This window comes from Coenobita brevimanus, chromosome 65, assembly GCF_032717465.1.
Source record: "Coenobita brevimanus isolate Jiangsu-jjx chromosome 65, ASM3271746v2, whole genome shotgun sequence".
NCBI lineage: Eukaryota > Metazoa > Arthropoda > Malacostraca > Decapoda > Coenobitidae > Coenobita > Coenobita brevimanus.
Window position 1 is genome coordinate 28,339,146 of NC_137018.1, and position 14,589 is coordinate 28,353,734.

General features: G+C 45.0%; 1 pseudogene; it reads left to right on the plus strand.

Annotated features, from left to right (window-relative positions):
* Positions 1 to 10,626: 10,626 nt before the first annotated feature.
* Positions 10,627 to 10,746, plus strand: LOC145405148 (5S ribosomal RNA; annotated as a pseudogene).
* The last annotated feature ends 3,843 nt before the right edge of the window (positions 10,747 to 14,589 follow it).

A 14,589-nucleotide genomic window follows, 5' to 3' on the forward strand; every position in this document is an offset into this window, starting at 1 on the left:
CATAGGGGTATTTGCCTTCTTAGTGTGACTGGTAAAATATATGGTAGAATACTCATTGATAGGGTTAGGCATATGACAGAGGAGCTAGTTGGAGAAGAGCAAGGGGGATTTAGGAAGGGAAAAGGGTGTGTAGATCAGATATTTGTTCTAAGATGTTTAGTAGAGAAGTATCTAGAGAAGGGAAGGAAAGTGTATGCTGCCTTCATGGACTTGGAGAAAGCTTATGACAGAATAGATAGGCAAGGTATGTGGAAGGTATTAAGAATATATGGAGTGGAGGGGAAATTGTTGAGTGCTGTGAAGAGTATGTACGAGGGAGCTAGGGCTACGGTGAGAGTGGATGGTGAGCTGAGTGAGTTCTTTGATCTCAATGTGGGACTGAAACAGGGGTGTGTGATGTCTCCATGGCTGTTTAATATATATATGGATGGGGTTGTAAAGGAGGTGCAAGGTAGGGCAGTGGATGTGGGGCTGGCCCTAATGAATGAGGGTGAGATTTGGAAGCTTCCGGTGTTGCTGTTTGCTGATGATACAGTATTGTTGAGTGAAGATGAAAGGGAGTTGCAAGGTTTGGTGAATGAATTTGGGACAGTGTGTAGGAGGAGGAAGCTGAAAGTTAATGTAAACAAAAGTAAAGTTATGGTGTTTGAGAGGAATGAAGTCACAGAGTGTGCAGTGAGATTGGATGGTGAGGATATGGAGAATGTGAGTGCATTCAAGTACTTGGGTAGTGTGATGAGTAAGGATGGAACTTTGGGGGATGAAGTGTGTGAAAGGGTACAGCAGGGAAGGAAGGTTGTTGGTACACTGAAAGCAGTGATGAGAAATAGGGAGGTGAGTAAGGAAGTTAAGAAGTCACTGCATGATGGCATTGTGATCCCTACCCTGACGTATGGAAGCGAGGCATGGACCTTGCAAGTGGGGAACAAGTCAAGAGTGAGAGCAGTGGAAATGAGTTACTTGAGAGGAGCATGTGGAGTGACGTGGAGGGACAGGTTGACGAATGAAGAAGTGAAGGAACGTTGTGGGGTAGATGTGGATGTGGTTGAGAAGATTAGGAGAAATACACTGAGGTGGTTTGGACATGTGGAGAGAATGGAGAATGAAAGACTGACTAAGAGGGTGTATGTAGGTGAGGTGGAGGGAGGGAGAGGGAGGGGTAGACCGAGGATGAGATGGAGGGATGGAGTTGAGAGATATATGAGGGAGGGGGGGGTGAGCTGGGGGGAGGGTAGTCAAATGGTGGGTGACAGAGTGACTTGGAAGCGTTTTGTCTGCGGCCACCCTTTGCGGGATTAGGGCGTCGGGCTATAGATAGATAGACTCATCATCCTCGAGTGTATACCGGGGACTTCCAGGTACATGATCAGGGGGGGGGGGGGGAGTCAGATTGAAGCCAGAGCACGGGGGAACAACAGTGACGCAGCAAATCCACCACCAACTGAAGCATGAACACACAAACCGTGCTGCTTGGACAATATGGTCGCCTTGATCTAAGGTTAGGCAGTCTGGACCACTTCTAGTTTTTTCGGAGATTTCCCGATACAGTACAATCCCACTTAACCGAGAAGTTTGAGGAATTTACATTCCCGGTTACCGATTTTTCCCGGATGTCTTTCTTTCCTTCATTCTTTCCTCTTCCTTCTGCCTATGGATGACTCTACAATGAGTGAAAAGCTAAATGGTTTCCTGTATAACAAGAAACCATTTACTACCATATAACCAAATTTTGGTGCCTGGTGGTTTAGTGGGTAATCGCAGCGCTCCAATCAGACTGAGCCTGTGCAGATTTATATCCAAAGGGTGGCTGGGGTTTATTGTTCACGTAATGCCACTGAGAGATGAGTGAGGCTGGTCACTCTCATCTTAAATGTCAGGAACAAATTGCCTAGCCCAGGGCTCCTACACTCCTTGTGGGGCAACATAGGATTGGATGACGAATGAATGAATGAATATTGGTGAACTGATGATCTGGAAAGATGTGACTCCCTTGCACAGTTGTGTATACGTGCCGTGGCCCACCCATTAATTCCTCATTTGACATCCGTCCCTCCACCCCTCATTCGCCACTCAGCTATTGTGCAGATAATACAATAAATAAGAAGGAATGTCAAGCACAGTAATTTTGTCAAATAGCCTAAAATAAATGCTTCACTTCTATCAGCTAGAGCTTATCTTTTCTGCCTATGCAAATGCGTTCTAATTTGACATCATCTTAAAACATTTGATAACAATGCAAATGCATCCTAAGATAACATCATCTCAGAACACATTTGATGACTGCAAATGGGTTCTAAGATGACACTTTTAGAACACACTTAATGCCAATGCAAATGCGTTTGAAGATGACATAATCTCAGAACACATTTGACGAAAATGAAAATGCGTTGTAAGATGACAGTCTTGGAACATGTTTGATTACAATGCCAATGCAAATGCATTCCAAGATGACATTTTAGAACACATCTGATAACTGCAAAGCCATTCTACGATGACATAATCTTAGAATGCACTTGCACTGGCAGAAAAGATAAACCCTGGCTAACAGAAATGAACCATTTGTTTTATTTCAAGAATTACTGTACTCACAGTTCCTACGTACTTAATATTTGCAAAACAGCTGAGTGGCGACTGAGGGGTGGAGTGACGGCGGTCAGTGAGGGCACATACACACAACTCAGCAAGGGAGTCGTGAACTCATGATAACTCTACTGTAGAACACTTCTTCCCAAATCATCATTTTACCAATAAATGCTCAAGATTTATTTCTGTAGTTTATTTTTTCATGTTTTTATGAATAAAATCAATAATATCTAACAGAATGGACTTGCCAAGGTACTGTATGATACTGGAAGCTTGTGGGTAGTTAAGAAACAGTTGGTTAGGTGGAAAACTGCACTAGTACTACACATTTTCGGCCAAAGAAGAGTATATTTTTTTCAATGGAATTAGTCAATCTTCTTTCTCACATACACAAAAAATAGCTTGTGTCCCTGGGACATCATATCATTATTCAAGGAATTTCCTACATTCAATTCTGTTATCAGTGTCTTACAATGTTCACCATTTTCAAGAATGCAGCATTTGTCCAGCTTTTGTTTCTAGGTGACCACAACATGCTAAGATTAGTTTGCACATTAGGCCTCAGAGTACAAGTCACTAATCACAACACAACAACACAAGATAACACAACAGTGAGAGTGCTTGCTTATTGATTGATGGTGCAAAGCTAACTGGTGATTTGTGGAAGTACATAGGGTGACTAAACTAGAGGAGGGGAAAGGGGGGGCGGAGGGCTGGAAAGGGAATTAACAAGGAAACAACCTTGACTGAAAATGCTTTCACTTCACATCCTCCTACTTCACCAAGTCTCATGTGACTAACCCAAGCAAGGGTGGCCAATCAAAGTGGCACACACTGCTTTATTATTATTATTTATATACTTCCCAGTCCCTTAATTTTCCCATTTGTCTGATAATTCTGGCTGCCTGGTAACCAGATATCTGGGATTATACTGTATATAAGAAATAATTCCCATCAGCTCCTCTACTCCGGATGCCTGAGGGCATTGTCCAAGAGCAGGAGCGCCTTCACCTGGTTGCGAGCAATTCCAAGTACTGTACCTCCGTTTGATAACGGATAACCACCTTGACAAAATGTCTACGGAACCAATCTCTGAAGATCTTAATGGTAAACCAGCCTTCACAGAATGGTGCCACACAACAGGCAAGCTATTTATCAACTCACAGAGACAACATGGTTGTTCTGCACGCCCATCAACAACAGGTTTGAGGCGGTGTGCCCTGTTAGCACTGGCACAGCACAAAACAGACACATGGTTTGGACAACTTCTAACCAGGCACAGACTTCTCCCTTTCCTCAGCCAGGGTGTTGGTGGGCAAGGAGCAGTAGAACAGACCAGTTTGGTCAGCATTATAGACTTGACCATGGGCAAGGCCCTCGTCCTTGATCAGGCGCTACACTTTCTGGCAAAATGGGTCTACACCCTCCGCTGCAGCGTCCAAGGCCTCACCACGTGCCTTACAGCCAATAAGTTCATGGCAAAGCTTGAAGCGAAAGACCCATCCCTCAGATGCCTCGAAGTAGTGAACGTCGTGCAGGCATGCAAACTTCTCAGCAGCAGGACCTGGAGTGCTGGCATCTTCGTCGGGGGTCTACCCACCAGAGGCTGTCGAAGCAGAGCAGGAGGACAGCATGGGAGCCAACCCCCAACCCCCCCCCCTGGGCAACCTGCGAGTGGCTTCAGTCGCCCAGGCTAGTATCACATCTCTCAACACAACACACACAACACTATTTTTTCTACACTGAGAAATGACTCCCCAGTGATCATTTCTCGAAGACTTCTTCTAGCCGGTGACATTCAGAGCAATCTAGGACCCACCAACAAATACATATATCCAACATGCTCAAAACCTGTCACTTCGAGCTGACAGACAAAGGGTTCAGTTCAGTGCAATTCCTGTAAGAACAGGATCCATTACACCTGCACGATACTTGCATCCAGAAAATATTGCACAAACACCTGGACCTGCTCCTTCCTCCCACTCACTGACCCCCGCCACCAACCCCACTCCTATTTCGTCCACACCTCCTCAGCCAAACTCACTGATCATTCCCACACCATCCAATCCCCCAACCCCTACCATTACATCCCAATCTAAGTCACTCCAACCTTTATCTCCATCACAACCTTCTCCTACCCCTTCCCCTTCACCCATACTCCCACCTCTCCCCCTTGCTGCAGCACCTAACACACATCGTACACACAACATAAACATTCTTCAAATAAACATAGATGGCATAAACACCAAAAAACAAGAACTCACAAAATTCATCAAACAACAAAACATACACAGAGCCATCTTACAAGAAAAAAAACTATCCAGAACACAAAAAACACTACATTTCATAATTTCACCACCATTAGACAAGACCAGGCTGACGGCGATGGAGGTGGACTCATCACTCTGGTACACAACTCCATCAACTTTTCAGATACTAGTGCACACACAAAGTCAATTCTCCCCCCCACATGACACAACAACAGAAATACTATCTATCTATCTATCTATTGCCAGACGCCTCAATCCCGTTTGGGGTGGCCACAAACAAATCGCCTCCAAGTCGCCCTGTCCCCCGCCATTTCACTACCCTGCTCCCAACTCACACCCCCCTCTCTCATATACCTCTCCACCCCATCCCTCCATCTCATCCTCGGTCTCCCCCTCCCTCTTCCACCCTCCACCTCACTCACATACACTCTCTTCGTCAGTCTTTCACCCTCCATCCTCTCCACATGGCCAAACCACCTCAGTGTGTTCCTCACAACGCTTCCTATCACATCCACATCAACACCACAACGCTCCTTTATATCCTCATTCGTCAGCCTGTCTCTCCACGTGACTCCACAAGCTCCTCTTAAATAACTCATTTCCACTGCTCTCACTCTTGACTTGTGTCCTTCCAACAACGTCCAAGCTTCACTTCCGTACGTTAGAGTTGGTATCACAATACTGTCATGTAGTAACTTTTTACTTCCATACTCACTTCCCTGTTTCTTATCACTGCTTTCAAGGAACCAGCAACCTTTCTTCCCTGCTGTACCCTTTCAAGCACTTCACCCTCCAAACCTCCATCCTTACTCATCACACTACCCAAATACTTAAACGTACTCACATTTTCCAATTCCTCACCATCCAACCTCGCTATACATTCACTGACTTCACCTCTCTCAAAGACCATCACTTTACTCTTCCCTACATTCACCTTTAGGTTCCGTTTCTTACACACTCTCTCAAACTCATCCACCAAGCCTTGCAGCTCCCCTTCATCTTCACTCAACAACACAGTATCATCTGCAAACAACAGTACAGGGAGTTTCCAAACACTATCCTCTCTCACCAGGGCCACTCCAACATCCACTACCCTACCTTGTACCTCTTTTATTACCCCATCCATGTACAGATTGAACAACCATGGAGACATGACACATCCCTGTTTCAAACCAACTTTCAAAGAGAAAAATTCACTTAGTTCACCATCCACACGCACTGCAGCCTTAGCACCATCATACATACTCTTCACAGCATTCAACAACTTCCCATCTGCTCCATATATTCTTAACACTTTCCACAATCCTTGTCTATCCACCCTGTCATATGCTTTCTCCAAATCCATGAAAGCCGCATACAACTTCTTTCCCTTCTCTAGAAACTTTTCCACTAAAGATCTAAGAATGAATATCTGATCTACACAACCTCTTCCCTTCCTAAAGCCTCCCTGTTCTTCTCCAACTAATTTCTCTGTTCTTTCTCTAACTCTGTCTATAAGTATCCTACCATACACTTTTCCTATTATACTAAGAAGACAAATGCCCCTATGAAATACAAGCAAATAAAATATGCAGAGGTAACAAATCACCCATAACAACTGCCAGTGCATCCATTCCCCCCCCCCCCGATCGTCCCCCACAGTACCACACAATTACTCTCCACAAATACACCACATCACTAACATACCCAACATTATCCTGGGTGGTGATTTCAACGCCAAGGCGTCGGCCTGGCATGTCAACAACCCTGGCACAAACAGAGGGCTGGTACTAAAATCCCAAACAGATATTCTTTTCATACTCAATAATCTCCATCAACATACTCATATCCTACAACAAGCCCTCTTCCTCCAGATATACCTTTTGCTCCCCAAACTTTGCCCCCACAACATCCTGGAGAATGGTCAAAGCCCTTGGCTCTGACCACCTCCCAATCATCATCACTACCAAAACCAGAATCACCCCAGCTGGCCACAGACACACATACTATCTATCTATCTATCTATCTATAGCCCGAAGCCCTAATCCTGCAAAGGGTGGCCGCAGACAGAACGCCTCCAAGTCACTCTGTCACCCACCATTTGACTCCCCTCCCCCCAACTCACCCCCCCCCTCCCTCATATACCTCTCAACTCCATCCCTCCACCTCATCCTCGGTCTCCCCCTCCCTCTCCCTCCCTCCACCTCACCTACATACACCCTCTTAGTCAGTCTTTCATTCTCCATTCTCTCCACATGTCCAAACCACCTCAGTGTATTTCTCCTAATCTTTTCAACCACATCCACATCTACCCCACAACGTTCCTTCACTTCTTCATTCGTCAACCTGTCCCTCCACGTCACTCCACATGCTCCTCTCAAGTAACTCATTTCTACTGCTCTCACTCTTGACTTGTTCCCCTCTTGCAAGGTCCACGCCTCGCTTCCACATACACTAATTATAATTATAAGAGAGCCAACTGGGAGGCCATCACAACTGAAACAGAACCACATTTTGAAACATTAAACAGTACATCCACTAAAAACATCAACACCGCTGTGCACACTTTCAATTCAATTATTTAAAATGCAGACAAAAGACACATCCCTAGAGGAAACAGAAAGAGAGACAACCTCAACTTCACACCAGAAATTCAAAGCCTCATCAGTCAACGGGACACACTATGACACTCCCCAACACCCCATACACAAGACACCATACAACAAATACAAAAACTCAACACTCAGATAGACAAGAAAATAACAGAACAGCAAACTCTAAACTGGAATAAATATCTCCAAACACTTGATCACAAAACAAACACCAGCAAACTCTACAAAACACTAAACAGCATCACTCTCTCCAACAGCAACACTACACAACCACATGCTGCCATCACAACAACAGACACCGTACCTTCAAACAAACAACAAGCAAAAACTCTCATCAATCGCTTTTCACACCTCAGCCATCTAAGCCCCCATCGCGATGACCGACGTGTCATCCAACGCAAGTGACAGTTCCCCACAGACCCAGACTACGCACCTTTCACTTACAACCAGACGAAGCACGTCATTAGCAACCTTAAGCACTCATCTGCCTGCAGACCAGACAACATAAGCAACATACACCTTAAACACCTTGGACCACAAGGCATATAAGCACTCACAAACATATCAAACTAAAGCTACACACACAACATAATACCCAACATCTGGAAGCATCATCACTATCCCCAAACCCAAAAAGACATCACATTACCTTCCTCACACCTTCCCATCACACTCCTCTGCAACCCCTCCAAAGTCACTGAACGAACTAGTTAAACCTCACACCCCCCTAGCCCCATCACAACATGGTTTTAGGCCACTACACTCCACAAACACCCATCTTACACCCCCCTTACACAGAGAGTTTTTGATGGCATCAATTCAGCTAGACCACCACAGAGGACATTCCTCGTCACACTAGACATTAGCAAAGCATTTGATGCCATCCCCTGCCACAACCTCACAAACAAAATATTCAAAACAAACATGCACAATAACACAAATGGATTGCTGGCAAACTATTTAGCAGGGAGATGTGCACATCCAACATTTGCTGGTTAGTCTTCAAACAACAGAAACTTCACAAATGGCATCACCCAAGGATCTGTTTTGTCCCCTGCTCTCTTTAACCTATACATGCATGACATACCCACACACCAAATACACATAGCTTCCTTTGCAGACGACGTAACACTTACATATACTGTACACGCCAAAATGCAAACACAGCAGCACACATCCTCCACCATACCTCAACACACTACATGAATGGTTCACCATAAACAGGCTCAAAATAGCCCCAGCCAAATCTGCAGTGACCCTTTTCACAAACTGGACAGCAGAACACTGTCACATCCCACACCTCACCATAAATAACACTCCCCTACCCCCACCCCCCAAATCCTTGGTGTAACATACAATACATTAATGTCATTTAAACAACACATCACAAACATTAAAGATAAATTAACACCAAGACTCAATGCCTTGAGGTCACTTGTCCAGACAATATTCAAACACAACAAAGAACCACCACCATAGTATACAAACAATATATATGTTCAGTGATGAATTATGCAAGCCCTGCTTGGGCTTCTAACCTCATTACAACACACTACAACACTCTACAGACCATACAGAACAACACCCTAGAAATATTCACAGGCTGTGCAGCTACTACACTCAAGAGACCACCTACACCAAGAAACCAAAGTCCTCAAAGTCAAGGATCATCTAGACATGAGAGGCACCCAAATCTCGCCACAGCCTCCACATACCCACACCATCCACTACACTACATGGCAGCACATCCACACACACCAAAGAACATCAAAATAACACCCAGCACATGATATCATACACAAATACTGTCATCTCTCCCCCCCTCGCCTGCCTCAAACCAGATTCCAGAAGCATATCCACACTCAAATCACTTGCTGCTCCATTCAGTCACTCAAAGACAACACACAGCTGTATGAACAACCTCCTGATATCCACCCTTCTGAATCCCATCTCCCTCAAGGTCCACCTGGCCAGGCTGAGATGTGGGTATCATCCAGCCCTCTTGAGTTATTATAAGATATTGGATGACTTCATCGCTGATGCCTGTCCAGGATGCAACACAGCACCCCATACTATTAAGCATATTATGGAAGATGCACTGCACACAATCACCTGTGCCAACAACATACACTCCTTCAGGGCTCTGTGGGAAATGCCTGGTCTCGGCCGTGGCCTTCCTTAGGAACTTGGGGCATTCGGCCAGACTGCCTAGGGAACAACTACTACTACTGCTAGTTCTCAGCCGCAGCCTTCACCTCAGTCCCACACATTAGCACCTCGGCACCACGTTGATGACGAAATCACATCAATTTCGAGTTGTCGATAATGGCGTGCCAGGCCTGGGCCATTACTTTCCTGTTGCCCTGACGTGTGCTATCAGCAAAGTCCTGTCTGTATTGCGGAAGCTTGTCGTGTGACTTCTTGATATCAAACAATGTTGAATGGGATACATCATACTCGCAAAGAATGCATTCTGTGTTTCAGCCCATGTCAACCTTGCCCAATATCTCACATTTCTTCTCCAACTCATAACCTTCCTCCTCCACTTCTCAGCTAGTGGTGGGGCCATAACCACACGCACGAGAATACAGAAGAACAGGGCCACAACCTGAAGAAGGTACGGAACCACCACAAATGCAACTACATTCACAGCCATCGTTGAAAGCGCTACCACTCACGAGGGGTAGAAAGGCAGAAACTGAAGTGCGGGCTCCTGTTAGTCGGCAAGCAGTACAGAGCGGCCATATTGCACCCAATGGTTGCTTTCGAGCACAGAGGAAGCAACACGCAGCAAACTGACAGCTGCATGTAAGGTTCACTTCCATTTGCCCAGGCATGGGTTAGTAGGTGATGGCAACAGCGGATAACCAGTACATCACTGCTTCAGGCAGTGTATGACTAATGTGGCCTGCCAGGCAACTCTGACCATTAGGTAGCAAAGCGGATGGGCGTGTGTGGTGGGGGGTTTCTGCACTAATCCCAGAGGCCAGGGAACTCCCGCCATTCACTGTAGAGGTGGACTGGCGGTTTTACCGTAAATTTATTCATGGCTTGTGTTACATGTGCGGTGACCACCAGTACCCCTCAGCCAGAAACAACACTCGCCTCCTCAGTTCAAAGATAACCATACAATTTTCTCGAACCTATGCTCAATGTGTTTCCCAGGCAAAATTACATAGATTATCTTTACCTAATACCACGTTGAGTACACCGCTTCCCGTCCGATCAGCGAAGTTAAGCAACGTTGGGTCTGGTTAGTACTTGGATGGGTGACCGCCTGGGAACACTAGATGTTGTTGGCATAACGTTCTCCCTACGTCTCAAGTGGGGTTGGCGGAGGATTAGTGCCCCTCCCTGTAAAACAATTAACTCTAAGCCCTTGGCCACCCCGTTTGGGATACATGGCGTCTGGCAATGAATGAATGAATGATCTTTACCTAACTTAACCAAATCTAACCTATCCCAATATGGCTGCTTGGCTAAGGTGGCTAACTGTGATACTGAAAGCAGTACTCAAAAAAAAAAAAAAAAAAAAAAAAAGGTAGTGTATTGTACCATATTGTACTGTACATATACACATACAGTACTGTACTGTGTACAGTACGTTACTATCATATGCAATGGTACAGAAATTGCTGTACTGATATTGTAATCATATCATGGGAAGGAATCTCTCTCTCTCTCTCTCTCTCTCTTTGTGTGTGTGTGGTCCGTGTGTCACCCGGTGGCTGCGTGACTTTCGACCTTCAGTAGAAAGGCAGATCGGCGTTGTCACCAAAAATATACTCGTGCGTTGTGGTCTGTGTTACATGCGTGGTGGCCACCCACACCCCTCAGCCACGAACGAGGCTCACCTAGTCTTTTCAAAAATAACCATAGGATTTTCTCGAAAATATGCTCAATATGTTTCCCAGGCAAAATTACATAGGTTCACTGTATTTTACCTTACCAAACCTAACCTATCCCAATATGGCTGCTTGGCTAAGGTGACTGACTGTGGTATTGAAACGAATACCCATACCGAATGAAAGTGAAATGTACAGTGCTGTACATACACATATACAGTACTATACTGTGTACAGCACTATCATATGCACTGGTACGAAATTACTATGCAGTGCTGATATTGTACTCATATCGTGGGAAGGACACTCTCTCTCTCTTTCTGTGTGTGTGTGTGTGTGTGTGTGTGTGTGTGTGTGTGTGTGTGTGTGTGTGTGTGTCCCAGTGGCCACAAGACTTTCAACCTTCGGCAGAGAGGCAGACGGGCGCTCTCACTGAACACGTACTCATGGCTTGTGGTCTGTGTTCGACGGTGGTGGCGGTTGGGCAAGACTTAACTCGGTGGTCGCGTGACTTTCGACGTTCGGTGGAGAGGCAGACAGGCACTGTCACTGAACATGTACTCGTGGCTTGTGGTCTGTGTTACAGTCTAAGTGGCAGTTAGGAAAAAGTTAGCCAGGTGGTTGCACACTACTGGACACTGGGTAGGGATGCGTACAGGATGTTTTGATATCACCTGTGGGTTACAGTCGTATTGCTTGGGTGCTGGAGGTTCACTGGGAGTGATTGGACGAGCGCACGACTTTGACCATTCAGTACATGGACAGATGGAAATTTTACCTCTGGTTGTGGGCTACAGACTATTTCTTGCTCATGGCTCAAACCCAGTGGCCACGATACCGAATGTTTGGACACGTTGGTTGGCCGGCTGAAGTTCTCGGGCACTTTTACATCCAAATAATAGCAAGCATATTCGGATAATTGTTTAATACAGCCAAGGCCCAGCGTCCGGATACTGAACACGCCCAGACAATTAAGGGATCACTGTACGTAAAAAGAGAGGCGATGAAGACGTAAAGAAATTCAGTAGCCCAACCAGGGTAATAATGATCAGTGGTATTCACTGTCGAGTGAAATACTGTGTCAAAACTATTCATAAATTTACAGAAATGTATGATAAAAACGGTTTAATACACGGGACAGTACGAACTTGACTCATTCCTGTAAGGACATAATTATGTAAGTACACACACACACACACACACACAAACAATACAAATACACTGCTGCCTCAATGATCAGCTGATTGTGTGTCATGGTGATAAATTATATAGAAATCTAATATTCTTCTCCAAATTAAATTCCACTCAGAAAAATAAGATTGTTTTCTGAATTACAATACTTCCATCATTTACCGACCAGTGGTGAATGGGGGCACCCATCATCCACTCACTCAATGTAGATACAGTATACCACAAATTGAATAAGGACTTCCCCCCACAAGGTAGTAAAAAACACAGAAATCACAGTGTATCACAATGTTTGTTCATGAAATGCCATTCATTAACATGAAATCATGTTTCTCTTGTTTTTCAAGACCAGTTGGATGCGTTTTGACATGGAATCACTTAGATCTCTAAAGTAATTTAAGGACATTTCATTGCACCAAACATTTGTCAGTTCAGTCTTCAGGTTGACCAGACTGGGTGTCTTCTTCTCTGCCATGATTTTCTTCATCTATGCCCAACATATGCCTATCGGATTTAGATCCGGACTGTTGCCAAGCCAGTTGAGGACCTCAATCCGATAATCCTGAAGCCATTTTGTCATCTTTCTTGACATGTGACAGGGAGCTGAATCGTGCATGAAAAAGTCTGTCTATCTATCTATCTATTGCCAGATGCCTTAATCCCATACGGGATGGCCACAAACAAATCGCCTCCACATCGCCCTGTCCCCTGACATTTCACTGACCCGCATCCAACTCACACCCCCCTCCCTCATATGCCTCTCCACCCCATTCCTCCATCTCATCCTCGGCCTCCCCCTCCCTCTTCCCCCCTCCACCTCACTCACATACACTCTCCTCATCAGTCTTTCACCCTCCATCCTCTCCACATGGCCAAACCACCTCAGTGTGTACCTCCTAACGCTTCCTATCATATCCACAGCCACACCACAACGCTCCTTTATATCCTCATTTGTCAGCCTGTCTCTCCATGTGACTCCACAGGCACCTCTTAAATAACTCATTTCCACTGCTCTCACTCTTGACTTGTGTAGTTCCAAAAACGTCCAAGCTTCACTTTCATACGTTAGAGTTGGTATCACAATACTGTCATGTAGTAACTTTTTCACTTCCATGCTCACTTCCCTGTTACTTATCACTGCTTTCAAGGAACCAGCAACCTTTCTTCCTTGTCGTACCCTTTTAAGCACTTTACCCTCCAAACCTCCATCCTTACTCATCACACTACCCAAATACTTAAACGTACTCACATTTTCCATTTCCTCATTATCCAACCTCGCTGTGCATTCACAGACTTCACCTCTCTCAAAGACCATCATTTTACTCTGCTCTACATTCACCTTTAGATTCCATTTCTTACACACTCTCCCAAACTCATCCACCAAGCCTTGCAGCTTTCCTTTGTCTTCACTCAACAACACAGTATCATCTGCAAACAACAGTACAGGGAGTTCCAAACACTGTCCTCTCTCTCACCAGGGCCAATCCAACATCCACTACCCTACCTTGTACCTCTTTTATTACCCCATCCATGTACAGATTAAACAACCATGGAGACATGACACATCCCTGTTTCAACCCAACCTTCAAAGAAAAAAATTCACTCAGTTCACCATCCACATGCACCGCAGCCTAGCACCATCATACATACTCTTCACAGCATTCAACAACTTCCCATCTACTCCATATATTCTAAATACTTTCCATAATCCCTGTCTATCCACCCTGTCATATGCTTTCTCCAAATCCATGAAAGCCGCATACAACTTCTTTCCCTTCCCTAGAAACTTTTCCACTAAAGATTTAAGAATGAATATCTGATCTACACAACCTCTTCCCTTCCTAAAGCCTCCCTGTTCTTCTCCAACTATTTCCTCTGTTCTTTCCCTAGCTCTGTCAATAAGTATCCTACCATACTGTACACTTTTCCTCTTACACTAAGAAGACAAATGCCCCTATGATTACCACACACTTCTTTTTCCCCTTTCCCTTTGTACAAGGGAATAAGTATACCCGACTTCTAATCCTCTGGGACTCTACCTTACTCCCAGGCCAATCTGCACATCTTCCACATCCATTCTACCACTATCACTCCCCCGTTCTTCAGCATTTC